This window comes from Papio anubis, chromosome 4 (genome assembly GCF_008728515.1).
Source record: "Papio anubis isolate 15944 chromosome 4, Panubis1.0, whole genome shotgun sequence".
Lineage (NCBI taxonomy): Eukaryota > Metazoa > Chordata > Mammalia > Primates > Cercopithecidae > Papio > Papio anubis.
In genome coordinates, this window is record NC_044979.1 from 146891943 (window position 1) to 146919759 (window position 27817).

Consider the following 27817-nt stretch of genomic DNA (forward strand, 5'->3'; position numbering starts at 1 on the left):
TGGACTCACATGTGATCCTACAGCTTTGTGATATGCTCTTCAAAAATACTGTACAGGTGTAATGTAAATGCATGCTCACTACAAAGAAAGCTCACACAGTGCAGAATTAAAGTGAAACTTTCTTGGATTTCTCTGCTTTTTCAAATTCTGCCGTGTCCCAGGTTAACATTAGCAGTTTGCTGTAAGTCCTCCTAGATAATTTTTGTGTGCATGGACATCTTATGTGCGTAACAAATGGCATCAGACGACCTGTATTGTTATGTTACTTTCCCTTGAATTGAGTTACTTGAGATGCCTGGTGCTTACTCTTCAGTAGCCGTTATTCCATCCTAGAATGTACATATTTTAACCATTTCCTTTACACTACAGTTGTTGCCAGTTTTTTTTCTTTTTCTTTTTGCTGTTGACACACAGAGATTTAGTGAACACCATTTCATTAAACATATTTTTTTGGTAAGCGTATCTGAAAGAGTCTTTTTATTGATGGGAATAGTCAGATATAGAGTATGGATATTTAACACTTTAATAATTTTTGCCAAATTACTTTCCAAAATTATACTTCTATTGACAGTGCTTAAGATTGCCCATTTTTCTGATAACATTCATTGATGTTGTCAGTGTTTCCAATTTTTGCCCTTTACTTAAAGTCAGCTGCTGTATTCCTAGCACAGTGCTTTCTGTGACAGATGTTTCAGATCACAGTGCTTCCTGCCCTCAGGCACATCTGGCTGCCCTGGTAGCTTTCAGGCTCTCAGGCACCCCTCCCTAATGGACTGACTGGGGTCAAGGGCTCTGAAAATGCTGCCCACCCTGGCCCAAGAGCCTCCTGAACAGGTAGGCTCGGGGTGGGGGTGAATCCGGTGGCTTCGCTGACAAATGGAGGTAGAGGATACATTCTCACCTGTTATTTTGATTTTTTTTCCCTCCTCACCCTGACTGTCACATTCTCGCCTTTTCCAGCGTCAATCCCCAGTCACACTAGCTTCCCAGGATTAAAATGGTCTCTCTCTCATGAGACCTGTTTAGAAATCTAGAAGCATTAAAAGAAGAAGAAGAAAAAAAAAAAACCCAAAATCTAGAAGCATGCACGTGGCTTAGAAAATGCCTTTGTGTTGCCAGATGCAGTTCCCTTGCTTTGACAGTGGCATTCAATGTGGTCTTTTAAAAAAAGAAACTATCTATTCCTTTAACATTTTTTGGAGATAATAATGACATACAGTGAAATGGACAGATCTTGTGTATATAATTGAGTGAGTATTGAAAATGTACCACCTGTGTAATCACTGCCTCTGTCAGGCTGCAGAAAGTTTCCATGACCTCTGGAAGTTCCTTCTCGTCCCTTCAGTCAGTTCCTACCCCTGGGAGACAAGCACTGTTCTGATTTCTATTACCATAAATTAGTTTTGTGTGTTCTTGAATTGTAAATAAATGGAATCCTACTGTGTTTATTCTTAAATTGCTGTCATCTTTTGCCCAGAGCTGGGACTAGGGGGCGGTGAGAGAGTGCGGCATCTGCGCGGCACACCCCAGGAGTGAGATTCTCAGAGCCGTCTCTTTCTGAAAGTTTGTACGCCAGCATCTCTCTTGCTTCACCCTCGTCCTGGCCCTGCTTTTGGACAACAGAGTGCTTTTGAGGTTCAGCCCTGTTTTGGGGAGATGAGTGGTACGTTTTAATTTGTTTTTATTATTTATTTATTTTTTGAGATGGAGTTTCACTCGTTGCCCAGGCTGGAGTGGTATGGTGTGATCTCGGCTCACTGAAACCTCTGCTCCCCGGGTTCAAATGATTCTCCTGCCTCAGTCTCCTGAGTAGCTGGGATTACAGGCGCGCACCACCACGCCCGGCTAATTTTTGTATTTTTAGTAGAGATGGGGTTTCACCATGTTGGTCAGGCTGGTCTCGAGCTTCTGACCTCAGGTCATCCGCCTGCCTCAGCCTCCCAAAGTGCTGGAATTATAGGCGTGAGCCACCGCGCCCGGCCAAGTGGTTCATTTTTAACTTGTGTCCATCTACTTGTTTGTTTCTCCGTTTCCTGTCTAAGGACATGTGGGTTGTTTGCCCGTAGCTGGCTGTGATGAGCGTCGCTGCAGTTAATTCACAGCCACATCTCATGTGCACCTACATTTTCATTCTCTGCCGGGAGCACCCAGAAGTCAAACTGCTGGACCTTTTAAGAAGTGCATGTATAGCTTCATAAGAAATTGTCAAACTGTCTTCCAAGGTGCTGGTGTGATTTTATGCTCCTACCTAGAATGTATGAGATTCCATTTGCCTTATATTTTCACCAATATTTGGTGTGGCCGTTTATTTTTAAAAAATCCTTTAATTATTCCAGTGGGTGTGTGGCGTTACCGACTTTTGGCTTTACCTCATGTTCCCCTGATGACCAGTTTCCTCGTCAGTGAATATGTCGAGCTTGTTCTTATGCTTAATGGCTTTTATCTGTTCCTTAGGAAGTGTCTGTTCTTGTCTTTTGGGAAATTGTGTTGGTTTGTTTTCTGTTACTGATTTTTCCAAGTTATTTATTCTGGATATAAGTTTTTCATCCAGTGTATGTCTTGTCAACATTTTCACCCTGTCTGTGGCTTGCCTTTTCATTTTCTTTATTTTTTAAATTATTAAAATATACATGACTGTCACTGTAAGATTGACTGTTGTTTTTCTGTTTTTTTAAGGCAGAGTCTCACACTGTCACCCAGGCCAGGATGCAGTGGCGCAGTCATAGCTCCCTGCAGCCTCTAACTCCTGGGCTCGAGTGCTCCAGCTTCCTGAATAGCTGGGAATACAAGTGTGAACCACCACACCTGGCTATGGTTTTCTTTTTTGTAGAGATAGGATCTCGCTCTGTTGCCCAGGGTGGACTTGAACTTGTGGACTCAAGCGGTTCTCCCTCATTGGCCTCTCAAAGGGCTGGGATTATAAGCATGACCCACCATGCCCTGCCGATCGTCTGTTTTAAAGTGTTTAATTTGGTGGCTTTTAGTATATTTTTAAGGTTGTACACTTATACCCACTGTCTAATTCCGGAACATTGTCCTGGTCCCCAAAGGAAGGCCAGTTGGCAGAAATTCCCTGTTCTCCTTTCCCCCAGCCCCTGGCAGCCACTCCTCTGTTCTTAGTCTCTGGGTTGGCATGTTCTGGATATTGTGTATCAGTGGAATCCCACCGTAGGTGGCCTCTGTGCTGGCGCCCACTCTCAGCATGTTCTCAAGGGGCGTCCACACTGGCACGGGTCAGCGCCCCCTTCCACCACATGACGCTTGATGATACCCCATTGTGTTGCCAGAACGCATTTCAGTGACCCATTCATCATCTGTAGACATTTGGCTTGTTTTCACTTTCTGGCGATTACGAACATTCAAGTATAGATGTTTGTATGAGACTTTTTTTTCCCCTTCTCTTGAGTATATACCCAGGAGTGGAAACACTGGGTTACATGATAGCTCTTTATTTAACTGTTTCAGGAATTGCCAAACTATGTTCCATAGTAGCTCTACCGTTTTACATTCCCACCAGCAGTATATGAAGATTCCAGTTTCTCTGAATTCTCAACCCTTATTATGATGTCTTTTTTCTTATGGTCATCCTCGTGGGTATGGAGTGGTATCTTAACTGGTTTTTTTTTTTTTAAATGACCGCATGATTTTTCATTGGATGGATATACCGTAATTTAAACAATGACTTACTGTGGGACAAAAAATTGTTTCCAATTACATTTTATAATCTTTATTGTTTATATCAGTAGGATTTTATTTTTTTAATGAGATTTTATTTTTTATTTCAATAGTTTTTGGGGAACATATGGTGTTTGATTGCATGGAAAAGTTCTGTAGTTGTGATTTCTGAGATTTTGGTGCACCTGTCACCTGAGCAGTGTATACTGTACCCAGTGTGTAGTCTTTTATCCACCCCTTTCCCCTGAGTCCCCAGAGTCCATTAAATAACTCTTAAACCTTTGTGTCCTCATAGCTTAACTCCCACTTAACAAGTGAGAACATGAGATGTTTGGTTTTCCATTCCTGAGTTTACTTCACTTAGAATAATGGTCTCCAGCTCCATCCAAGTTGCTGCAAATGCCATTATTTCATTCCTTTTTATGGCTGAGTAGTATTCTATTATATATATTATATATATAAAACATATATATTATATGTATATATCTCTCTCACATTTTCTTTATCCACTTGATTGATGGGCCTTTAGGCTGGTTCCATATGTTCGCAGTTGTGAATTATGCTGCTGTGAACACGTGTGTGCAAGTGTCTTTTTCACAGAGTGACTTCTTTTCCTCTGGAGGATTCCCATATCAAATGGCAGCTCTACTTTCGATTCTTGAAGGAATCTCTACACTGTTTTGCAGAGTGATTGTACTAGTTTACATTCCCATGAGCAATGTGAAAGTGTTCCCTTTTCACCACATCCAAGCCAACATCTGTTATTTTTTGATTTTTAAATTGTGGCCATTCTTGCAGGAGTAAGGTGGTATCTCATTGTGGTTTTGATTTGCATTTCCCTGATACTTAGTGATATTTAGCGTTTTAAAAAATCTGACGTACTTTTTAATTTGTATTTCTCATGGCTAAGTTTCTCATGTGAAACTGAGTAGAAACGTCAGTGGCCGTACAGAACAGAGACACAAACATTACAGAATTAGTTAAGAAGTCATGAAATAAGTAAAAAACAACTACAGCTAGCAGCACCAGCAGCCAGCCCTGGCGAGGGCAGAGAATCTGATTTCCAGAGTTGCCACAAAAATCAGAAGACATGCAAAGAAGCAAGAAAGTCTAATTCATACATGGTGGAAAAAGCAATCAGTAGAAGCAGAATATCAATAAAAAGAAATTATAAAGGGAAACCACGTAGAAATTCTACAGATGAAAAGTACAGCATCTGAAATGAAAATTCACTAGATAAGCTCACCAGCATATTTGAGCAGCAGAAGAAAGAATCAGCAAACCTGAAGATAGGTCCGTCAAGATGGTCTGGTATGGGGAATGAAGCAGAGAGAGAAGAAAAGTGAAGACAGGATAGGTGCTTTCTCCACTTCCCTTCAGCATCGTGCCGGAGGCTCTGCCTGGGACGTTTATGTAAGGAGAAGAAATAGAAGACATCCAGATTGGAAAGGAAGAAGAAAACTGTCTCTATTTGCAGAAGACATGATTTTATACATGAAAAAAATTGAAAGAATACAAATACAAATAATTTACAAAATTATTAGAGCTAATAAATAAGTTCAACAAAGTTGCAGGATACAAGATCATTATTTAAAAATTAGTTCTATTTCTATACGTTAGCAGTGAGCAATCCAATAACAGTTATTATCCCCAGAGATATTTTGTCTAATTTTCTCACTGGCATTTTACTTTGTTTCAGATGCTACAGAAACAAACCCAGTTTCCTTGACAGTTGCACTATTTTTATTATAAAACCTCACTAGACATTTCACATTTGGAAACTCTTAGTCATAAATTAACCATGGCTATGAAGTCTCTGTGATCTGTGGACAGTTTTTGTTTGCCTCTAATTCTTGTCTGGAAAGTCGGCATGCTTTAGGCTAGAGTCTCTATCTTCAGGAAAGGCCAGTCTCAGAATGAATATTAGCCAGAGATTTCCTGAGATACCTGGAACTGGTGAGTCTTTGATGAGTGGCTCCAGTGCACGCCGGGCCTGGTGGTGACCACTCTGCCTTTGCCCTCATTTCCTGCTTGCTCAGAGCTTCAAGGTGAGCAGGAGGGAGAACCCAGGGCCTTCACAGGCCTTTCTGAGCCTGTGCGCAAGATGCTCGGACATGGTCCCTTAGAATCTCAGTCCCCACGCACAGCTCATTTCTTAGCTTTTCTGTGTCAGTGTTTTGGCGAGTCTTTTGTTTGTCACTGCTGTCACCTCAGGCGTTTGTGAGGTCAAAGTGGTTGACAGACTCATCCCCCCACCAAGTTTTTGCCCTGGGAGAGGTTAGGGAAGGTCAAATCAAGACAGGACTTTCTTTCTTTTTTTTTTTTTGAGATGGAGTTTTGCTCTTGTTGCCCAGGCTGGAGTGCAGTGGCACGATCTTGGCTCACTGCGACCTCTGCCTCCCGGCTTCAAGCGATTCTCCTACCTCCGCCTCCCGAGTAGCTGGGATTACAGGTGTCTGCCACCACGCCCAGCTAATTTTTTGTATTTTTAGTAGGGATGAGGTTTCACCATGTTGGCCAGGCTGGTCTCAAACTCCTGACCTCAGGTGATCCACCCACCTCGGCCTCCCAAAGTGCTGGGATTACAGGCGTGAGCCACCATGCCCGGCCTAAGACAGGACTTTCAATCGGGATCTTAAGGTAGTAAGTGACGCAGATGGGTCAACTAATAACTCTTCTTTGGGAATGATATTTTGAGAGATGCCAGCCCCATTCTGCTCCCTCTGCCCTGGGAATGTAGGCTGTGATTTTTCTTTTTTTTTTTTTTTTTGAGACAGAGTCTCGCTGTTGTCGCTGGAGTGCAATGGCGCGATCTCGGCTCACTGTAACCTCTGCCTCCCAGGTTCAAGTGATTCTCCTGCCTCAGCCTCCCTAGTGGCTGGGATTACAGCCGTGCACCACACGCCCAGCTAATTTTTGTATTTTTGGTAGAGACGGGGTTTTACCATGTTGGTCAGACCGGTCTCAAACTCCTGACCTCATGGTCCACCTGCCTCGGCCTCCCAAAGTGCTGGGATTACAGGCATGAGCCACTGTGCCCGGCCTAGACTGTGATTTTTCAAGGCTACCATGGAGTTGGGGTGTGGGGGCTGGGACCAGGGTGAGTTAAAATGCCCCCGGCACACTCTCCTTGAGAACCACCTGATTTTCTTGACCAAATATTACCGGATTGCTGTAAGCCTTTGATTAGTTTTCAGAGTTCAAAAAGCTGATTCTGACCATTTTAGTCACTCTTCTGTTGCTTTTATGGTGAAGTGAACTTCCACAAGCTCTTATTCTGACATTTTTTCCTGAGATCTTTTTTTTGTTTTATTTTGAGATGGAGTCTCGCTGTGTCGCCCAGGCTGGAGTGCAGTGGCGTGATCCCTGCTCACTGCAAGCTCCGCCGCCTCCCGGGTTCATGCCATTCTCCTGCCTCAACCTCCCTAGAAGCTGGGACTAGAGGCGCCCGCCACCACGCCCGGCTAATTTTTTTGTATTTTTAGTAGAGACGGGTTTCACCGTGTTCGCCAGGATGGTCTGGATCTCCTGACCTCGTGATCCGCCCGCCTTGGCCTCCCAAAGTGCTGGGATTACAGGCGTGAGCCCCCGTGCCCGGCCTTTGCTGAGATCTTAATGGTGTTTTGGATGAGTAAAAATTTTTGATTTTGATGAAATCCAATTCATCAATTTTTTCTTTCGTGATAGTAGTTTTTCTTTTTTCTTTTTTTTTTTTTTGAGACAGTCTCTCTCTGTTGCCCAGGCTGAAGTGCAGTGACGTGATCTCGGCTCACTGCAACCTCCGTCTCCTGGGTTCAAGTGATTCTCCTGCCTCAGCCTCCTGAGTAGCTGGGATTACAGGCGCCTGCCACCATGCCTGGCTAATTTTTATATTTTCAGTAGAGACAGGGTTTCACCATGTTGGCCAGGCTGGTCTCGAACTTCTGACCTAAGGTGATCCACTAGCCTTGGCATCCCAGAGTCCTGGGATTACAGGCATGAGCCATCGTGCCCAGCCTAATTTCTGTGCTTTAAGAACTGTTCTGTTTCATGATTGCAAATTTATTTTATGTTTTCTTCCTGAACATTTGGGTGAATTCCCCTCTTGAGGTCCTCCCAGTATCCTGAGGTTCCTGACTTTTCTGGTAAGTGGCCTTACCGTCTGGAAGATGGGGGAGTTTTGTTGCTGTTGGCTGCATGTGCACAGCCATCCTTGACCCCTCAGAGCAGTTTGTCACGCTTTATTGAAAGAGCGTTGTTCTCAGATGACTCTCAGGTCAGGCATTGGTTGTATGATTTGTCCAATTCTATCACGTTAAAAAGGAGGAAAGGTTCTTATTGAACCTACTGCTATGAAAATTAAGGAGACTCAGAGTTTCTGAACTCTGGGATACCAGTGAAGGGCACAGATCATTTGAAAATATTTCATTTTTATCAAAGCTGAGTTCAACAAATTGTTGTAGGTTAGATAGCTTAAGAAGGAAGTGCAATCACTTCCCTTCATATCCAGAAAATAGAACATAAAACCAATATCCACAAATAACCTCAATAACACTTCCCTCTTCAGTTCATTTAGTTCTGTGTAATTAATTCTTATCCTCTTAGGTCTAGGGTTTATAACCTCACGTGAATTTGGAAATGTGGACTCACCCTCCTGGTGTGTTTGAAAGTGGTGTAAGTGTTGCTGTTGCCGCTGGAGCCTGTCCCCGTAGGTCTCAGTAGTGGAGATGTCGGCTGCAGTCCTTCTCCAGAGCCGCTGAGACCGCCCTTCTTGTTGAAGATGCAAGCTCTGGCCTATGAGTTTATCCTGAGCTTTCAGGCAGGTGTTTTCAGAGTCGAACAGAAAAGACTTGATGGCAACAGTTAATTTCTTACTGATAATTTTTAAACGTGAAATGCCTGATGAGGTTTTATATAATTTTCTAACCTGAAATGTCTGATGTGGTTGTAATAAGAATAATGCAGCTAATGAGGAAATTGGGTTGTTTCTGTGGCATCCAAAACAAAGATAAAAAGGCAATTAAAAAATTAGACAAAATATTACCAAGGATAATGAGTAAGCCTGTTTCAAAGAAGTCAGTGAATGTTAACATCTGATTCATTGAAATGGGTGAACATAATTTTTATGAAGAAAACAGTCTTGAGATGTATAATGTTGAGACAAAATATTCCTGGAATATATCAAAGCATATCAGTGGAGAGATTGGGTAAATCTGAGATAGACTGAACCATTTTTAATTTCATAAAACCTCGTGAATACATCTGCTATACATGAATGCATAGCACTAGGCCACTTGAGAACCAGTGGCCTAGAAAGTGCTAGATTCAAGTTAAAGAGGTAATGTGGCTAATCATTTTAGGTCATTGAAATTGTGGCTATAACACTATGTTGTTACTGCCTGATACCAGGGAGAGCACTTGTAGGACTCAGATACAGAAAAACTCGACCAGACTCTTTCACAAGCATTTTCATGTGTGTTTCTCCTGACATTAAAACATATTATGGAATGCGAAGGCATTGACAGATCTCCAGGAGTCTCCACTGAAGCGCACTGTTTCTGAAATACATCTTTTAATAACCTATTAGTGATTCACAGTTCACCTGGAGAAGGCTGGTGTCTCTTCTGATTTCACAGCTCTGGTCACACAGCTCACCAAGCAACCAGTTATTACTAGCGTAGGTTTTTTAAAGGAGATCTTGCCTATCTTTTGATAAATGTAATCCTAAGAATTTTGTATTGTTGACGATAATTTGAGTAGAATTTTGAAGAATGTCACTTTTCCAATATTTGCTGTTATTGTATAGACACATTACAGTTTAGTATGTTGACAGTGTCCAGTGACTTTGCTGAAATCTCGTGTATACAGACAGTATAGTTTTAGTGTTTTGACAGTGTCCGGTAACTTTGCTGAATTCACTCTTAGTGCAGTAAGTTTTCTTTTCTTTAAGATTCCTGAGACTTTTTTTGTGTAAAAATAGTGCTATTTGCAAGTAAAGACAGTTTTACTTCTTCCTTTTGAGCTTTTGTTTCTTTTTATCACATTATTACATTGGCGGGTACCTCCGGTACAATGTGAAATAGCAGTGGTGATAGCAGACAGCTTGTTCTTAGTTTTGATCTGGGGGAAAATGTTCAATATTTCACTCTTTTTTTTTCTCAGAGACGGAGTCTCATTCTTCACCCAGGCTGGAGTGCAGTGGCGGAATCTCGACTCACTGAAACCTCCACCTCCCAGGTTCCAGTGATTTTCCTGCCTCGGCCTCCCGAGTAGCTGGGATTACAGGCGTGTGCCACCATGCCCAGCTAATTTTTGTATTTTTAGTAGAGATGAGGTTTTGGCATGTTGGCCAGGCTGGTCTGGAACTCCCAACCTCAAGTGATCTGCTCGCCTTGGCCTCCCAAAGTGCTGAGATTACAGGTGTGAACCACCGCACCCAGACTCATCCTCAGACTTGTGTTTAATTTAAAAAATGTACAATGCAGACAGGATGGCTGATGATAGTCCTTTTTTCCTGCCTGATTTTGGTTTTCTGTGCCTTTTCTCTCTTAATATCTTCAGATGTCTGCCAACTTTATTAGCCTTTTAAAGTAACTGATTTTTGACTTGGTTGATTTCTCACTATTGTATTTTTTTCCATCTGTTTTTAATCTTTATTTCCTGTCTGTGGGTTTATTTTACATGCTTACGAAACTTCCTGGGTGATTGCGTGGGATGGCCTGGACGGAAGGGACCAGGGCTTCAGGAGGAGGAGGATTCCCACCCCTTCTGTGGTGGGAATTCTTGAGGTCTGTCGGGCTGTACTTGGCTCCTACTTGGGCAGTCCTTCAACAAGCCTGAGGAATGTGGCTTACTGGTAACATAGAAAAGTGTGTTGCCAGAGTTTTTCTAGGACCAGTTTAGGGGATGGAGAGGATGGTAGATTGAGTACATATACCTACCTTTTTCTTTCTGAAACCTAATACTGCAGTGAAAAGAGTGGTGGTTCTTTTTTTTTTTTTTTTTTTTTTTTTTAAGCAAAGGGTCATGTGAATAAGGAGAAAGTGAAGTCATAGCATTCCTATTTCAGAAGCTGGAATATGTATTGGAGAGTTGGTGACGGACTTAGCTGACTTGAGAAAACCGAATGCTAATTTGGGAGTGGGCAAGGCCAAGAGTTAGCTTGATCTGTGCAGCAGAGGTTTGACCAGGCTTGGGAGCTGTGATGGATTACTTCCCGAGTGGCCACACAAGGACGGAAGAGTATGTTGTGACCAGGCTTGGGAGCTGTGACAGGTTACTTCCCGAGTGGCCACACAAGGACGGAAGAGTGTGTTGTGACCAGGCTTGGGAGCTGTGACAGGTTACCTCCAGAGCGGCCACACAAGGACGGAAGAGTGTGTTGTGACCAGGCTTGGGAGCTGTGACAGGTTACTTCCCGAGTGGCCACACAAGGACGGAAGAGTGTGTTGTGACCAGGCTTGGGAGCTGTGACAGGTTACTTCCCGAGTGGCCACACAGGGCGGAAGAGTGTGTTGTGACCAGGCTTGGGGCTGTGACAGGTTACCTCCAGAAGCGGCCACACAGGATGAAGAGTGTGTTGTGACCAGGCTTGGGAGCTGCTTGACAGGTGACTTCCTGAGTGGCCACACAAGGACGGAAGAGTGTGTTGTGAGTCGGCTGCTCGGAGGCCCTGGTCCCTGCTCAGCCCAGCCCAGCCGGGGCAGGCATTAGGTGTGCTGAGCAGGCAGTAAAGCTGATGGTCGTGCACTTGGGGATGGGGTGCCTTATGGACCACGGTAAGTGAACTCGGTGTGACCGCCGAGATGACCAGCTTTGTCCCCGCTAAGCATTGAGTCGGGGCTGGTGGAGCATTGTCCACTAAGCAAGAGAGTAGAAGAGCCTCCTGTGGGGCCACAGACTATCCAGAGGGAGGACAGAAAGGCGCTGAAATTGCCACCTCACAACTCTCTCTTGCCGTGAAACTTAACAGGCGCCGTCACAATCTCATTCAGAGCCTCCTAGACATCTGAAGGAGTCTCTGGTGTAAAAGGTATAGACCAAGCAAACAGAAAAGCAGCATAGAGGAAATGGAAATTATGCAAAGATAAAAGTTCCAGGAAGAAACCTCTCATAAGCATGCTCAGTGAGATAAAAGTAGTTATTTTAACAAGAGAAGATAATGAAACAAGAAAAATGTTCTCTGGAAGAAGAACATTCAGTGAACAAGAAGAGTTCCAGGAAATTAAAACTGTGAACAGATATGGGGAAAAAAAAATCAGTGTAAGTGTTGGAAAAGTTAAGGAAATCCAGAAAGAAAAAAAAGATCAAACGAGAGAAATGGAATAGACTCCGAGGACTGGGTTCTGTGAACCATATTCAACAAGTCCAGCAAAGAAATGGCGGGGAGAACAGCATGATGAAACAATTCAAAAACACTTTGTTAGAGCCTAAGCATCTTCTAGACTGAAGGAGCCACCAGGTACCCAGTCCAGTGGACGAACGTCTGTGATCAAATACCATTGCCATGGCATGTTGCTGTGACCCCAAATATTAGGGTAAAGACATGATCCTACACACTTTCAGAAGGATGAGAATAGGTTACATACAAAGCGGGAATCAGGATGGCTTTGTGCTTCTAAATGGCAGCATTGGAATTTAGCGTAGAGTAAAGCAGTGTGGTCTAGAGTTGCAGGAAAATAATTTTCAGCCTTTGATTCCATACCCAATGAAACTAACAGACACATGAGAGAGCAGACTAAAGGCCCAAAGGCAAAGTCTTTAAAAAAGTCGGTCTTCGGCCGGGCGCGGTGGCTCAAGCCTGTAATCCCAGCACTTTGGGAGGCCGAGACGGGTGGATCACGAGGTCAGGAGATCGAGACCATCCTGGCGAACACGGTGAAACCCCGTCTCTACTAAAAAATACAAAAAACTAGCCGGGCGAGGTGGCGGGCGCCTGTGGTCCCAGCTACTCGGGAGGCTGAGGCAGGAGAATGGCGTAAGCCCGGGAGGCGGAGCTTGCAGTGAGCCGAGATCGTGCCACTGCACTCCAGCCTGGGCGACAGAGCAAGACTCCGTCTCAAAAAACAAAAAAAAAAAAAAAAAAAAAAAAAGTCGGTCTTCCTGGCCAGGCACGGTGCTTCATACCTGTAATCCCAGCACTTTCAGAGGCTGAGGTGGGAGGATCACTTGAGCCTAGAAGTTGGAGACCATTGTGGGTAATGGTATAGGAGAGCAAGACTCCATCTCATCATCAACAACAACAACAGCAACAACAGCAACAGCTGGGTGTGCTGGCCTGCTTGTAGTCCTAGGTACTCCGGGTGCGGAGGGCTGAGGCAGGAGGATCGCATGAGTCCACAGGGTTGAGGCCACAGTGAGCTATGACCACACCACTGCACCCCGGCCTGGGTGGTAGAGTGAGATCCTGTCTTCAAAACAAGTTATCTCCCTCAAATCTCTTTCCAGAAAGCTTCTGGAGGGTGCATGGTACTAAGGAAGAGAGAGAGAGAGAGAGACTGATGACTGAGGAAGGGTTGGGACACAGGGAGCAGGGTATCCATCACTGGGGAGCAGCAGCTGGAGACAATGCCTGTGCCCGGGCAGACGGGGCTCAGTCCTCAGAGCAGGAAGTGGCACTGAGAGCCTCCCCAAAGACAAGATTGCCAGGCAGCCTGATGCCGGGTGCGCCCGCACATCTCCAGAGGAGATTTGAACAGTTTAAAGAGCCAGGGTGGAATGAGCGATAAACAGACAGCTAAGCAAGTGAAAAACCCTTTCTCCTATTAGCTTGAGGGGAAACCCAAAGTCGGAAGGAGGTGGAAGTCACCACACTTTCCCGTGTGGCCTCGGCGTGAGTGGCGCTGGTCCAGTTGTGTGCTCAGCCAGACGCGGGCAGCTGGAGCTGTGGTGGTGGTGGTGGTACCTGTGGGGCGGCAGAGGGCTGGTGGGAGCAAGGAGCCGTGGCCTCCTCTTCCATCCCGGAAGTCACAGGTAATGCCCCGAACTGAAGAATTAGGAAAGTGGCAACGAAAGCCTGTCGTTTCAGGAAGGGAGGTCTGTTTCAACATAATTAACTCAAATAACTTAGAGTGCTTCTGAGGCTGGGAACTGGGCCAGGAGATGCAGAGTGGAGTTGGGGGCGGCTGCTTGCCATAACAAACCTTGTAGTTTGACTATGTACACTTTGTTTATGTAACTTGGAGAGGAATATGTATAAATGGGAGAAAAGGAGATTCGACTGGGAATGCCAGGGGCATGCTAGCAGGTGCTGGAGTCTCAGCCAGAGGGGTGTGTGCAGGGTGCCTGGCACCGTCTGGGGTCTTCTGTGCACACAGACCACGGTGTGCACGCTCCCAGGAGCCATCTGATGGAGCAGCCTCAAGCACCTCTGACTTCTGACTTCACCCTGGGAGCCCATGTGAGGCTCCAGCCTCGTCCTGGCAGCCAGCAGGGCTGAGATGGGATTGCGGCCAACCACGTGGGTTCTCAGCTGTTTAGGGCCTCGGTCCTCTGTCCCTTATTTCTGCTCCACGGACACCTGTGCGAGGGCTCATCAGGCACTGGAGCTGAGTCCTGCGCGTCCCCAGAGGTGGCACCATGAGGGCTACTGACAGCTTTGCTGGACGCTTCTGGGAAGTTGAGCCGGCCGAGGTTGGCAAGCGGCTGCGCCTGGGCTGCCCCGTCCTGGCGGTGGTGCCCTCCTGTTTTCTGTTCTGGGAAGCATACGGTGCTGGCAGTGTTTGTGCCTTTTCCCAGAGGAGCCCTTTGTCCTGAGGAGGCGTGGATGTACTCTGGAGACCCGGGACCTTTCGCACCAGCATGATGACTTCCTGCGGCTGGGCCCTGGGCTCTGCGGAGTTGAGGTCTGCACGGGCAAGAGTCAGGCGAGAGTTGGAGTCTGGGGTTCACGTGGGATTCTGCAGCTTCCCAGAGGTGCGATCTTGGGCCAGACACGTCCTGCCTGAGCCTCGTGTGCTTGTCTGTCAAATGGGAGCGGCCGTGGTGTCTCGCAGGGCTGTGAAGAATGAAGGCTGCGTGGTGAGGATTGATGACGGAGAACGCCCGCCGGGCCCTTTCCAGGTGCTGCTCCAAGCACTTCCTGGGCCTTCGCTCCAGCAGTCCTCCCTGCCACCCTTTGAGGTGGGGGCACTGTTGTCACACTCGTTTTATGAGTGAGGAAGCGCGGGCAAAAGAGGTTAGCAGCTGTCCAGAGGACTTAAGCTGGTGAGCGGCTGGATCTGAACCCTCACATCTCAGTGTTGCATTGCTGTGTGCTCTTCCCGTCAGACTCAGGCCTCGTGGTGATGAACTTGTGTGTCCGTCCCGGGGCTCTCCAGATGCGGCTGATTTCTGGCATCTCTTACGGGTCTGGTATTGGGCTGTGTGGTCTCGTGGCCCCTTTGGCAGCTTGCGTGGTGCTCTCTTACTGGGCACGGTGAGGCCTCAGGAACGTAGCATCTCCACCCTCCGGCTGCTGGGCTTCTCTGCTGTCCTTTGCACGACGGAGGTGGCCCATGCGTGGCCTTCTGTAAACTGCCAGGCACTGTCGGGGGTAAAGTTGAGGAATCTTTCTGGGGCGCATGCGCCTGTGTGTGCGCGCTCTGGCTCCAGCACCACAGTGCCGACAGTCCTGTGAGCCTGCTGGGTCAGAGTCTGGGTGGAGGCCTGCTGCCTCCTTTGGCTGTGTGGGCTCAGGCAGGTTGTGGAACTGCACCCACGTTTTTATCTTTAAATTGGGGAGAATGAGAGTGCCCTTCCCTCTGCTGTCACGATACGCAGGAAACGTTGCTTCTCTTCCGCAGATTATTAGGATTCTTCGAAAGTTCTCCGCAGTTCTATTTTCTACCCCATTCATTAATGGCAGCCACCAGTGGTGTAGCAGCAGGGAAAATTGGGCCCTTTTGAAGCACTATTAAATTCTGCCTGTCTTGCTAAATCATCTATGTTCCAACTGTGATCTTTGAATTGTTGAAGGTGGGAAATTGTTCTGTGTTCGATCACCTGTTACCGCGAGCCCCACCTGTGTTTCACCAGCCACAGGGAGCTTGGGGCTCCTCCGGTTCTCATCCTTGGGAGAGGCAGGCCTGTCCACTCAGCGCCCACGGCAGGCACCTGGTTCTCATCTCTGACACCCCATCTTTCTCTTCTCAGCCTGTGTTGCCTTTCCCATGATTTCCTCTCCTTGCTTTCCTGGGATCCTGCTAGTTCCAGCCCATCCCCACTGCCGCCACGCCACTTAGAAACGCTTTCTCGTGCAGCGGCCGCCTTACTGTCCCTGGCTTCACTTCTGCGTCTTGCAACTATTCTTCACTCCGGCACTTGGAGGGATCTGTCTGAGATGAAGCAGTGATCACGAGACCCTGCTCAAAGCTGTTCGCCTGTCCCTGCTGATGTCACGATGAAGTCCTCGTGTCTCGATGTGGCTGACCAGAGGCCTCCTGCCATTGCCTGGCTCTCCAGCTTCTCTGTCATCCCCGCCTCAACCTCTGCGCCAACCGCACCAAACATGAGTTCTGTGCTTTCCCCCACTCCCTCGGCCCTCCCACATGCCCTTCCCTTTCCGTGTTATGGCCCACTCCAACCCTGAACACTTAGTGGCTTTAAACAGTGCTTGGTAATTTTTCAGGATTCTGCAGGTTGCCTGGGGCCAACCTGGTGGCAGTTGGGGATGGGACATCGGGATGGCTTTGTGTGCATGTGTGCTGCCTTGTCAGTGGCCGAGAGGCAGGGCTGCCTTCTTTCCTCAGGGGCTCTCTCTGGCTAGGGCAGACGAGCTGCTTCACGTGGTGGCCAGAGCCCGTGGGGACAAGCCCTGGCATGCAGGTGCCCTAAGCCTGTTGGTCGTGGCTGCAGTAGCTGTGGTCGGAGCCTGGCCTGGGTCTTTGTGGAAGGGGCCACCTGAGGGCGTGAGTCCTGGAGGCGCGGCCCCTTTATGTGCATTCACCATTTAGGGTTGTATCCGCTACTCCTTAAACTCTCCTGACGTGTTAATTGCACACAGCGCCGAGCCTGGCACCTGCAGTGTAGACACGCCCGCCACTGCTCAGTGCAAGAGGGCACCTTTGCTAATGTGCACAGCTCTGTAAGCCTTTTTTCCTTCGCCTTATTGGATTGGAGCAGAGATTTTTTTTTTCCAGGTAAAGAACAATTTCTGTTCCTAAATGCTTTTTTTCCTTGGCATGAGGAAGTTGAGCAACGTGACTATAGAACTTTTTTTCTTAATTTTACTGCACAAGTCATGTTCTTTACAAAGTGGAGAGATACAGATACATAAAAAGGAGACTGCCAATCCCCTGTAATCCCACCAGTCGCATCCCTACCTGCTCTTAGGAGATTCCTTTTTACCTTTGTAGCTCTTCCTTGTCTACATACAGACTTTAAAAGGTGCAGTCCTGTATGATCGTGTGTCACCTGAGTTTGCATCAGGCCAAATGTCCTTTCTGCCACACAGAAGCCACCCACCACGTGTGTCCTACCACTGATTGCTTCCTGTGATATAAGCTTCCGTTCTTCCTATGGAACAGCCAGAACAAGCACCGGGTACACGTCGCATTTAAAACGATTTTTTTTTTTTGAGATGGTCTCTCGCTTCAGTCAGAAGGAAGTGCAGTGGCTGATCTCAGCTCACTGCAGCCCCGGGCCACCCCGGGTTCACATTCTCCCTGCCTCAGTCTCCGAGAAGCTGGGACTACAGGCGCCCACCTCGCCCGGCTAGTTTTTGGTATTTTTAGTAGAGACGGGTTTCACCGTTAACCAGGCTGTCTCGGACATCTCCTGACCTCGCGATCCGCCTGCCTTCGCCTCCCAAAGTGCTGGGATTGCCAGGCTTGAGCCACCACGCCTGGCCTAAAACGATTTTAAACATGCATTTTAAAACACATTTAATAACTCATCCTTCAGCTGGGGGAAAGCCCATGTAAGAACTCCACCAGCTTAGTCCCATGTTCTCCACCAGACACAATCCCTGGCTCCTTACACACTCGGAATAAAACCTGAGTCTTTCTGGTGGCCTCTGGGCCCCACGCCCCGTGTGTCTGCCCCCTACTCTGGGCTTGCGGTCTTCCTACACCTTCCCAGAGCTCCTTGGTGTTCTGGCCTCAGGACCTTGCCCTCGCGGCGCCCTCCACCCAGGAGTCTTGTCCTGTACCTTCTCGCGGCTGGTTCCCTGACACCAGCCACATCTTTGGAAGGAAGAGATTCTCAGGTGATTTTTGTTTGCTGAAGGAGAATCACAGTTCAGGATGAGGTCTCCTGGTCCCTTCCTCCCTTTTAAGGACAGATAACCGAAGTTCAGGAAAGCCCAGGCCACACAGCAGGCCAGGGACCAACTGGGGCCACAGCCCAGGCCACACAGCAGGCTGGGGACCAGCTGGGGCTATAGCCCAGGTCTGCAGTTGCATGGCTGTTGCCTTTCTAGGGTTCTGAGGCCTTTTCTCTCCCTTTATTGCTCAGCAAGTTCAAAGAACATCTCGCTAACGATGCACCTTTTTCTGAGTTTCTGTTCCTTAAAGGCCTTTGTTCCCACATTGCTTTTTTTTGTTTCTCTAGGAGCCAGATTTACTTGATTTTCAATTCACTGTTCTTTTTTTCTTTTTTTAGATAGTCTCGCTCTGTCACCCAGGCTGGAGTGCAGTGGCACGATCTCGGCTCACTGCAACCTCTGCCTCCAGGGTTCAAGCGATTCTCCTGCCTCAGCCTCCCGTGTAGCTGGGACTACAGGCACTCACCACCATGCCCAACTAATTTTTGTATTTTTAGTAGAGACAGGGTTTTGCCATGTTGGCCAGGCTGTTCTTGAACTCCTGACCTCAAGCGATCCACCCGCCTCGGCCTCCCAGAGTACTGGGATTACAGGCGTGAAAGCCACCATGCCTGGCCAATTTACTGTTCTTTACTCTGCAGTCTGCTGCCTCTTTGCCAAAATAAATCTTTGTAGGTAAGATAGGTGCAGTGGGGAGTGTGAAATTTATTACAGAATGATTATTTTACTACTTAAATTTTTTTTTATTTTAAGAGGTGGAGTCTTGCTATGTTGTCCTGGCTGGTCTCAAACTCCTGGGCTTACATGATCCTCCTGCCTTGGCCTCCCAAAGTGCTGGGATTACAGGCATGCACCATCATGCCTGGCCTAAAATATTGTATTTTTTTTTTTTTTAGTTTTTTTAAGAGATGAGGTTGCCCAGGTTGGAGTGTGATCATAGCTCACTGCTGCCTCAAATTCCCAGGCTCAAGTGATCCTCCCACCTCAGCCTCCTGAGTAGCTGGTTTACAGATGCCCACCACCACACAAGGTTAATTTTAATTATTATTATTATTATTATTTTTGAGATGGAATTTCGCTCTGTTGCCCAGGCTGGAGTGCAGTGGTGCGATCTCGGCTCACTGCAACCTCCGCCTCCCAGATTCATGCCATTCTCCTGACTCAGCCTCCCAAGTAGCTGGGACTACAGGCACCCGCCACCGTGCCCAGCTAATTTTTTTTGTATTTTTAGTAGAGACGGGGTTTCACCGTGTTAGCCAGGATGGTCTCAATCTCCTGACCTCGTGATCCGACCACCTCGGCCTCCCAAAGTGCTGGGATTACAGGCGTGAGCCACTGTGCCCAACCTGCTAATTTTAATTCTTAAACATTAAAAGTCATGACTAAATGTAGAACAGTCAGGAATGACACCTGTTATCTCTGAAGTCACAGTCCCTTGGTTTTCCTTGACCTTGACCTGCTTGCTACTGCGCCCACTTGCAGCAGCACATCCGTTGCCCAGTGAAGCGTGCTGCCCTGGCCTTACTGTTTCACCGGCCCTCTCCCATCCGCGGATGCCACTGTCCACAGTCTACAGTGGGGTCGCTTTTGGGTTCTGAGCTCACCTGGGGCCTTCCTGGGTTCCAGCCCCGTGGAGCTACGGGAGCGTCTTTGTAAAAGGGGGTTCCATCAGTTCCGCTGATTCCAGTGATTCCAGTTCAGTCTCCAGCAGCCCGTGGCCATTCCTGGAAGAGTGCTTTGTGAACGGAGTGTGCTGTCCAGGTGCGCAGTGGTGGTTCTCAGGCCCTTCCCTGGGCCTCTTCTGTTGGAGGCCCTTGTCACTGGGGTCACTTGGCATGATGATGGAGGCCCTGCAGCTCCCTGCCAGGTGTGGTTCCGCCCGGGTCATTCTCCCGGCCCAGCTGCTGTGCCTTGTGTGGATGGTGGACACGTGCTGTCACAGACTCAGCCGGCCGGGCCGCGCCTCCCGGAAGCAGGCCTGCTTGTGTGTGGTTGCATCCCAAGCTCTCCGCTCACTGCCCCTGTTCTGAGCTTTTTGCCGAAGTTGTGTTGGGGGCCATTATCTAGCTTTCTTTTTGAATGTTTGAAGCATTCAAAAGATCAGCTTTTCCAAAGAGTGAGGAAACAGGGAGAGAAAATTATGGCATTTGTTTGAAAGGTTCTGAGGGCTTTTTTTAGCTTGAACAGTTCAAACAGCGCCTCTTGTTAATCAGGAATATTCTAGCATCCCTGGGGTGGTCACACTGGCTTAATTGGAACCCAGGCTGCTTTGAAGTCCTTTTAATCCTTCCTGAGCTGGGAGAAAGAATGTGAAGGCAGCAACTGTAAAGTTGAAGTTTCCTCATTTTATTTACATGTGTCTGTGGAGCCTTGTAACTCATTTCCCTGCAGCAGATGATCCAAGTTGCTGACTTGTGGGCAGCTGAGAGAGAGCTGGACTGCCATTAGCTTGGAGGCGGGAGGTCAGTTCCTGGCAAAAGAGCCGTGAAACGTGGCCTGGTTCCAGGGCTGTAGCAGGATCCCCTCCTGGGAGGCGAGGTCTGGATGGACCATGTCACGGTCGTGGTGGTGTGGACTTGGCTGCTGGTAGCCTGTTCTTGTGGGAAGTTTGCATGTGGGAGAACGCGTGGTTTTACTGAATCATTTAATGAGTGACCCTGGTAGTTCATCAGTATGGACCCCAGGACTTACTTCCTCTTCCGCAGAGCGTGTGGACCCACAGTTACCACACTGGAGTTCCGGGCACAGGCGCACCCTGGGGGCTGGTCATGCCGCGTACACAGACCCGCCTTTGTCAGTGGGGCTGTGGCAGCATGGGGTGGCCACCCAGCCGTGGCAAGCTGCGAGCCACGTGTTGCTCTGGGTCCCCCCGGTCCTCAGGGGCACTCTGTCTCACCCTGAGCCTCCAGCCACCTTGCCCATCAGTCTGTCCCTGCACCTCTGGGGGATGGGGAGTCTGCCACCTACCAAAGCACCCATTTTTCCCACCCCTTCCGTTCTGTTGAGCTGAGACACGTGTTTTGGTCGTTTCGTGCTGTGGACACCTCCTTGGTTTACAGTGAAACGCGGCGCAGAGTCCCCTCTCCCCTGGACCACGTTTCCCCATGGCTCCCTGCTGTGCATGGCTGCTTCCTCCCGCTCTGCAGAGGGTGGTCCCGGTGGCTGGAGCGCAGCAGGCAGCAGCATCCTCCCGTGGGTAGTTTGCGTCCCAGAGTGTGACTGTGGGTTCATGCTGATGGCTCAGGCGTCCCCTGAGCCTGGACACTGAAGTGTGCAGATTGAGGTGTGTCGCTGGACGAGTTGTGACAAGTGGAACACACGCGTTTGTTCAGATAACACACTTTTATCACTCCAGAGTTCCCTGGGTTCCCCCAGTCCAGCCCTTCATCCCCTGGCAGCTGTAGCTTAGCCTTGCTTGTTATAGAACTTCCTATAAATTCTTCCCTTGCTATTTTTTTTTTTTTTTGAGGTGGAGTCTCGCTTTGTCACCCAGGCTGGAGTGCAATGATGTGATGATCTCGGCTTACTGCAACCTCTGCCTCCCAGGTTCAAGCGATTCTCCTGCCTCAGCCTCCTGAATAGCTGGGATTATAGGCATGAGCCACTGCGCCCAGCCATATTTGTATCGCCTACTTCTTATTTCATTGAATCTGTGCTCAGATGTCACCGTTCCCAAGCGCCCTTTCCTGGCCCTCCCAGGTGACCGTACCCCCTTCCCTCAGCCTCAGGCTTTCCACTCTCCTCTGGATCCGGTCACTGGATCATGCCACTGTCACCTCCTCTGGGCCTCGGGGATGTCACCTGCCCACTCTTGTCATCATAGCTGGCCACCTCAGCGAGCCACTCAGCTCTGGCCGCAAAGGACTCCTCCTGTTTGTCCGTGCAGTGTCCTTGCTGGGCACACAGGAAATGCTCAGTTAGGTTTGTTCGCTGGATGCAGATTCTGCAGGCGTCTTCATAGGTTGTGCTGACGGATCAGGTGCACGCTTCCACCATATGTTTCTACAATTGATTTTTTTGGTGCAACTGTCAAAACATTTATTTTTCCTATACCACCCCCCTCCCCCCTCATTTTTTCTGCTTCTCAGTGTGGCTCTGTCACTTAACACATTTGGTGTCTCCGTTCGATGTGATCTAAAAACTGATAGGCATGCCGTCTGCCCCTGCTCGGGTGATGGGCGTGGGCACCAGGAACCGTCACAGGGGTCCAGGGTTTCCAACTGATTGCTGGGTGCCCTCAGTGCAGAGTCCCTGCAGGAGGGTCGAATTGCCCATTTCATAGACCAGAAAACAGTCTCACCTGGGCCCTTCACCTGGCTGCCTCCAGAGTGCGGGCTTTCTGCTGTGCCTGACTGTTCTCTTGCCTCTCCCATTCCTTTGCATCAGTCGGCACTCTTTGGAACAGTGCCTGAGGATGTTAGAATCAACTTACGTCTCCTCTGGAATGAGGCCAGTGGATAGAGAAGTGTTTATTTCTAATCATATAGTCTCTGTTTATACAGCAGTTCGTTGTACAAGTAACCTATTGAGAAGAGGACGTAGGCATTTGCACACATCCGGTTCTCAGTGAGTCCATGCTGGAACGGAGACTGTAACTGTTCCCATTTTCCTGAGGAGGGGTTGAGGTTTGGAGAAGTTGACTGGTTGGTCAGGGTCACAGATTTGCAATGAATGGACTTAGAGTTGAGTGCTTGACTGAGACTTCAGACCTAAGGTGTTCACTCTGCTGCCTCTTTGTGCTTCGGATGGTTTGCAGAACCTGCTTTTTGAAAACAAGACTATTTATGTGCACGTTTCTGTTCCCAGTAGTTCTTGGCATGGATGAGGGTGATGCTTTGTGTCAGATTTCGCATGGTGAGGAGGGGGTAACTCTGAGAGGAGCCAGGCCCAGGCTGCCTCCAGGGCGACCAGTGCTCCCCAGGCTTGCCCAGAAGAGTGCTGATTCCTGCTGCACAGCAGCTCTCATGACCAGCATGCTCTTCTCCATTTGTTTTTAAAGTTTAAAATGCGTTATACATAGAAGAGTGTGCTTCTGTGGCTCACGCCTGTAACCTTAGCACTTTGGGAGGCCAAGTCGGGCGAATCACGAGGTCGGGAGTTCGAGACCAGCCTGGCCAACATGGTGAAACCCTGTCTCTACTGAAGATACAAAAAATTAGCCAGGCGTGGTGGCGTGTGCCTGTAATCCCATCTACTCAGGAGGCTGAGGCAGGAGAATTGCTTGAACCCAGCGGGTGGAGGTTGCAGTGAGCTGAGATCATGCCACTGCACTCTAGCCTGGGCAAAGGAGTGAGACTCCGTCTCATAAAACAAAAACAAAAACAAAAAACAAGGAATGCGTACTGTCGTCTGTGTGCCCATTCTCAAGAAAAAGGAAAGTTTCTTTGAAAACGTGGGGACCTTCCCAGTTCCCACACCCCCAGAGCAAGCCCCTGGGTTCTGTGATCACTCCCGAGTTTTGTAAACACTGCGGGCGCTCACTCAGTCCTGCTCCCTGGAGGCCTTGGCCGCCCGTCCTTAATGTGCTGGTCTGTGCCTGTTGCATGTCATCGTAATTACATAATTTAATTAAATATGGAAGCTGATGAAAAATAATTATGTGTAGAGCAATGTTCCTGTGAAGACAAAGCTGAATGCTTTGCAAAGTCCCGAAGGAAAATTGCTGAAAGATTGCCGTTGAATAAAGCAAATCGTGAAAGATGACGAGGAACAGTTGTAAGGTCTAGGAAGATTACAGGGATCCAGTTTAGAGGAACAACTAACAATCAGGAGCTGACACTCAGCAGCTCACAAACACGACTGTCATGTGTCGTGGACGTGGTTCATGCAAAAAAAAAAAAAAAAAAAAAGATGAAACTCCAAATAATGGATTCATGTTTGAAGAAAAAGTTTGCAGCTTGGAAAATAATTGTGTGTTTTTATGTTTTAAGTTGAAATGTTTGAGATACACGCATCATTTGATTCCTCACTGAGCCACCTTCTGGGATCCATTACCGACTTGATTCTGGATAGGAAACTTTGCACTGATAGATTGCTGCCCCGTTTATAATGCAAATTATTTGCATTGTTATGCATAGCTGAGCGTCACTTAGGAATGATAGAATTGTTTTGTTACAAATGGTTATAATTAGATTTCTCTGCATTAATTTGTTGTGGGAATTATTTTTCTTTTTATAAAATTTTTATGTAGTACCTGATTCTGCAACGTAAGGTTGCAATACTAGGCTTTGAAAATTAAGTGTTGAGGCCGGGCGCGGTGGCTCAAGCCTGTAATCCCAGCACTTTGGGAGGCCGAGACGGGCGGATCACGAGGTCAGGAGATGGAGACCATCCTGGCTAACACGGTGAAACCCCGTCTCTACTAAAAAATACAAAAAACTAGCCAGGCGAGGTGGCGGGCGCCTGTAGTCCCAGCTACCGGGGAGGCTGAGGCAGGAGAATGGCGTAAACCCCGGGAGGCGGAGCTTGCAGTGAGCTGAGATCTGGCCACTGCACTCCAGCCTGGACGACAGAACCAGACTCCGTCTCAAAAAAAAAAAAAAAAGAAAATTACGTGTTGAACAGCTATTATATTTTCTTGGTACAAAATATTGAAAACATTCAAAAAGTATCCAGTGGCTAGCTCGCATGGTAGTGGGTACCTGTAATCCCAGCTACTCTGGAGGCTGAGGCAGGAGAAGTGCTCGAACCTGGGGGGTGGAGATTACAGTGAGCTGAGGTCATGTCACTGCACTCCAGCCTGGGTGACACAGCGAGCCTCTATCTCAAAAAAAAAAAAAAAAAAAAAAAAAAAGTATTCAGTGGCAAGCCTCTGCCATGTTCTTGTTCTTCTCCAGCAGAAGGCCATTGTTATTTTCTTGTTTATCTTTTATATGTATGTAGTTTTTTGAGACAGGGTATCATTCCGTCACCCAGGGTAGAGTGCAGTGCGCGATCATAGCTCACTGTAGCCTCTGCCTCCCAGGCTCAAGTGATCCTCCTGCCTCAGCCTCCTTAGTAGCTGGGACTATAGCACACCCCACCACGCCTGGATAATTTTTGTATTTTTTTTCCAGAGACGGGGTTTTACCATGTTGCCCAGGCTGGTCTCAAATTCCTGGGCTCAAGCAATCCACCTGCCTTTGCCTCCCAAAGTGCTGGGATTCCAGGCGTGAGCCACAGCAGCCGGCCAGACTTCTTTTGTGCAAAAATGAATTAACGCAGCCATGCAGGTTTTGACTTTTCTGCACATGGTGGCATAGCATACTTATAATACGCTTCTTGTATCTCTCTTTGGCAGTGCCTTTTTGGTGATCTTTTATGTTAATATAGGAAACGATGTGTTTTTTCCCTCTTACACAGGTTCCATTGTGTGGATAGACTGTAACATTTAACCTGTTATACCGAACTTTTAATCCAGTGGTCTGAGTTCAGTAGAATGACTTGTGTAGCATTTAGTTGGATGGTTACTGTTCTGGAATGATATTATTTTTTTTTGTTCTTTCTCCTAATATTTATTGAAAACATATTATTGGGCCAGTGGAAAAAACAGAACAAAATAGAAAACAGTCGTGTGCCTTTCTGGAGCCTGCATTCCGGTGGAGGGGAAAAGACACTAGAGAAGCTGGTAGAAAGATGCAGGATCTCAGCTGGTGGTGGTCTGTGGAGGAGGAGAGTACCAGGAGGAGCGGCCGGGAGCCGGGGCTCAGGTGACATTCCAGTGAAGACTCAAACAAATGAAAATGGGGCAGGCCACGTGGGCATCTAGGGGTGCGGTGTTCTTGAAGAGGGCTGTGCAGAGGCCCTGAGGTGGGATTGTGGCTCCCGTCGTGGGAGGTTTTGAGGCAGTGATGTGGAGAAACAGATGCCTCCTGCACCCCTGTCCTGCCCAGGCAGTGTGTGGGACCCACGTGCCCGTAGGAAGGTGGTTGCTGTCTGTGGGGGGGCATCACAGTGTGACAAGGGTTTGCTGCTGCGTGGGCCTTTGGGCTTTCAGATGGGGCTGGAGAGAAGTGGTGGAGCAGCCAGGCCTGAGACCACACCATTCCTGGGTCCCTTTCCATGGGGTAAGAGTGACCTTCCTTCTGCTTGGAAGAGTGTGAGTGGCATCGTCTGCCATGTGGCCAAAGTGTCATGGAGCGGCCCAGTCTCTTGGTGAGAGGGACTGGTGCCCTGTGTGAGTCCTCTGACCTGGGCTTACTCTGGTCTTGGGACCAGAGAGCCTGAGCTCCAGCTCAGTGGCCTCAGGCTGGGTGCAGCAGGTACAGCCTCGGGCAGGTGGCTCCTGCAGAACCTGACCCAGGGCCAGGTGCGACACAGCATGGCATTAGTCCCCTGTCTTTAGGAAAACACCAGCTGCTCCTCCCGTGTTCTGGGGACATGCATCCCTCCCAACCTGGCGGCCCCACCTTTCCACACAATTACGTTGCGTCAGCCAGAAAAATCTGGCTGACATGACGCCCTTTTGCCCTTGTGACTTTGCAGTTGTGAATGCCGATTGTCCTTTGGTTTGTAGCACTGAGGTTTTGCTGTCTAATGTATTTTATTCCTATTTCTGCATTCTATTCGCAAAATAAGCCCTGTAGAGAGAGCCTGTGTCGCTTGGGTTGTGTTCCCCGCCTGCCACAGGGCTCTGGCTGGAGCCCCAGCCTCAGCAGTTTTGGACTGTGCTCCCAGGCCCTGTGGATTTCTATTCTTTGGAAGCTTGAGGTGTCTTGTTTGTTAATTAGTTTGATGGCTGTTGCCGTTTCATTCATTTTCCACCTCGGAGTCCTCTGGATCTCCAGTTTTTCAGACTCAGTGAAACTGGCACTATCTGCCGTTAGCCCCAAAATAGCTGTGGCTTGGGCTGGAGCTGCTCTTGCCTCGGAAAGAAAGCAGTGGGCCGGACTCCCCACAGCCCTCTGCCGCTCTGCGTGCAGCTGAGCTTGAGTCAAAATTCAGCTGCAGAAAAAAAAAAGACTTTCTTCCCCTTGAAAACCCACCAGTTAGAATTAAAAAGGCTTTGCAGCTGAAGCTCGCGTTTGCAGCAGCAGATGTCACAGGTTCCACTGCAGTTGGAGCTGTCACTGCCCTGTCATCGCCGAGCTGAGGCTCCTGAGGCCTCTGAATGCCTTCCACTTTGTAGTCGGCGAAGCGCGGGTTTCAGAACGGACTGTCGGGAGTTGTTCTTAGGCCATAATGATACTTGGCATGGCTCCTCCTGGTTACGAGCACTTAGCTAATCCCCAGAGCACCCTCGGTAAACATCTCTGAGTAGCTTTAACCACACACAGGTCAGGAGGCTTCTGGAAAATAAACACTCTTCCTGCCAGTTGGAGGTGTTGGGGCTCTGGTCTTGGATTTGATATGTGGCGAAGGCTGCAATTGTTTACTAAGCCTTCATGATTCAACAGCTCTTCAAGAACTTTCCCCTGTTCTTGTAGGAGCTCATGACAGGCAGTGGTGGTGGAGCTCCGGCCCTCTCTTCCCACAGGCGCAAGCCCTGTTCCTGAGTCCCAGGGCTTCTCGAGAGGTGTCTGCCCTCCTCTTCCAGACGCCCTCTGCCCTGTGTCCCGGGGCCCTGGGCCTGTGCTGTGCTGTGCTGAGGAGAGACTGCAGGGGACCGGCTCCCCGCTTCTCCCAGATGGGCAGTGCCTTCCGTGTCGGGAGCTTGCTGTGCTGCTTTTCGCTTCTCCGTCTCTCTTAGTTTTTGCGGGTTCTCACGCATGTGAGGCGTGGACTCACACGGTGGGGAACTCAAATCGTAACATGAAGGGGAAGAGCCCTCTAAGTGCTGTGATTTGTTCTGTCATCGCCCCTTCCTGATCACGGTGACCTGCACTCCGGGAGCGACCACGGTGACCTGCACTGCCGGAGCGGCCACAGTGACCTGCACTCCCGGAGTGGTGAGTGGAGCAGGCCTGCCCACAGCCGTGTTCCCATTGCCTTGTTATTACTGAC

General features: G+C 48.4%; 1 protein-coding gene across 8 annotated transcripts in view; it reads left to right on the top strand.

Moving 5' to 3' along the window:
- The window catches only part of MAD1L1 (mitotic arrest deficient 1 like 1), a 414177-nt gene that overhangs the window by 49107 nt on the left and 337253 nt on the right, over positions 1-27817 (top strand). The window contains exon 1 of one of the 8 annotated variants that reach the window (XM_017956547.3): positions 25021-27762. The exons of the other annotated variants lie outside the window; for them this stretch is intronic. The gene's annotated coding sequence lies outside the window, so the exon portion shown is untranslated. Of the gene's footprint in view, positions 1-25020; positions 27763-27817 lie in introns of those variants that run through there. 8 annotated transcript variants of the gene reach the window in all.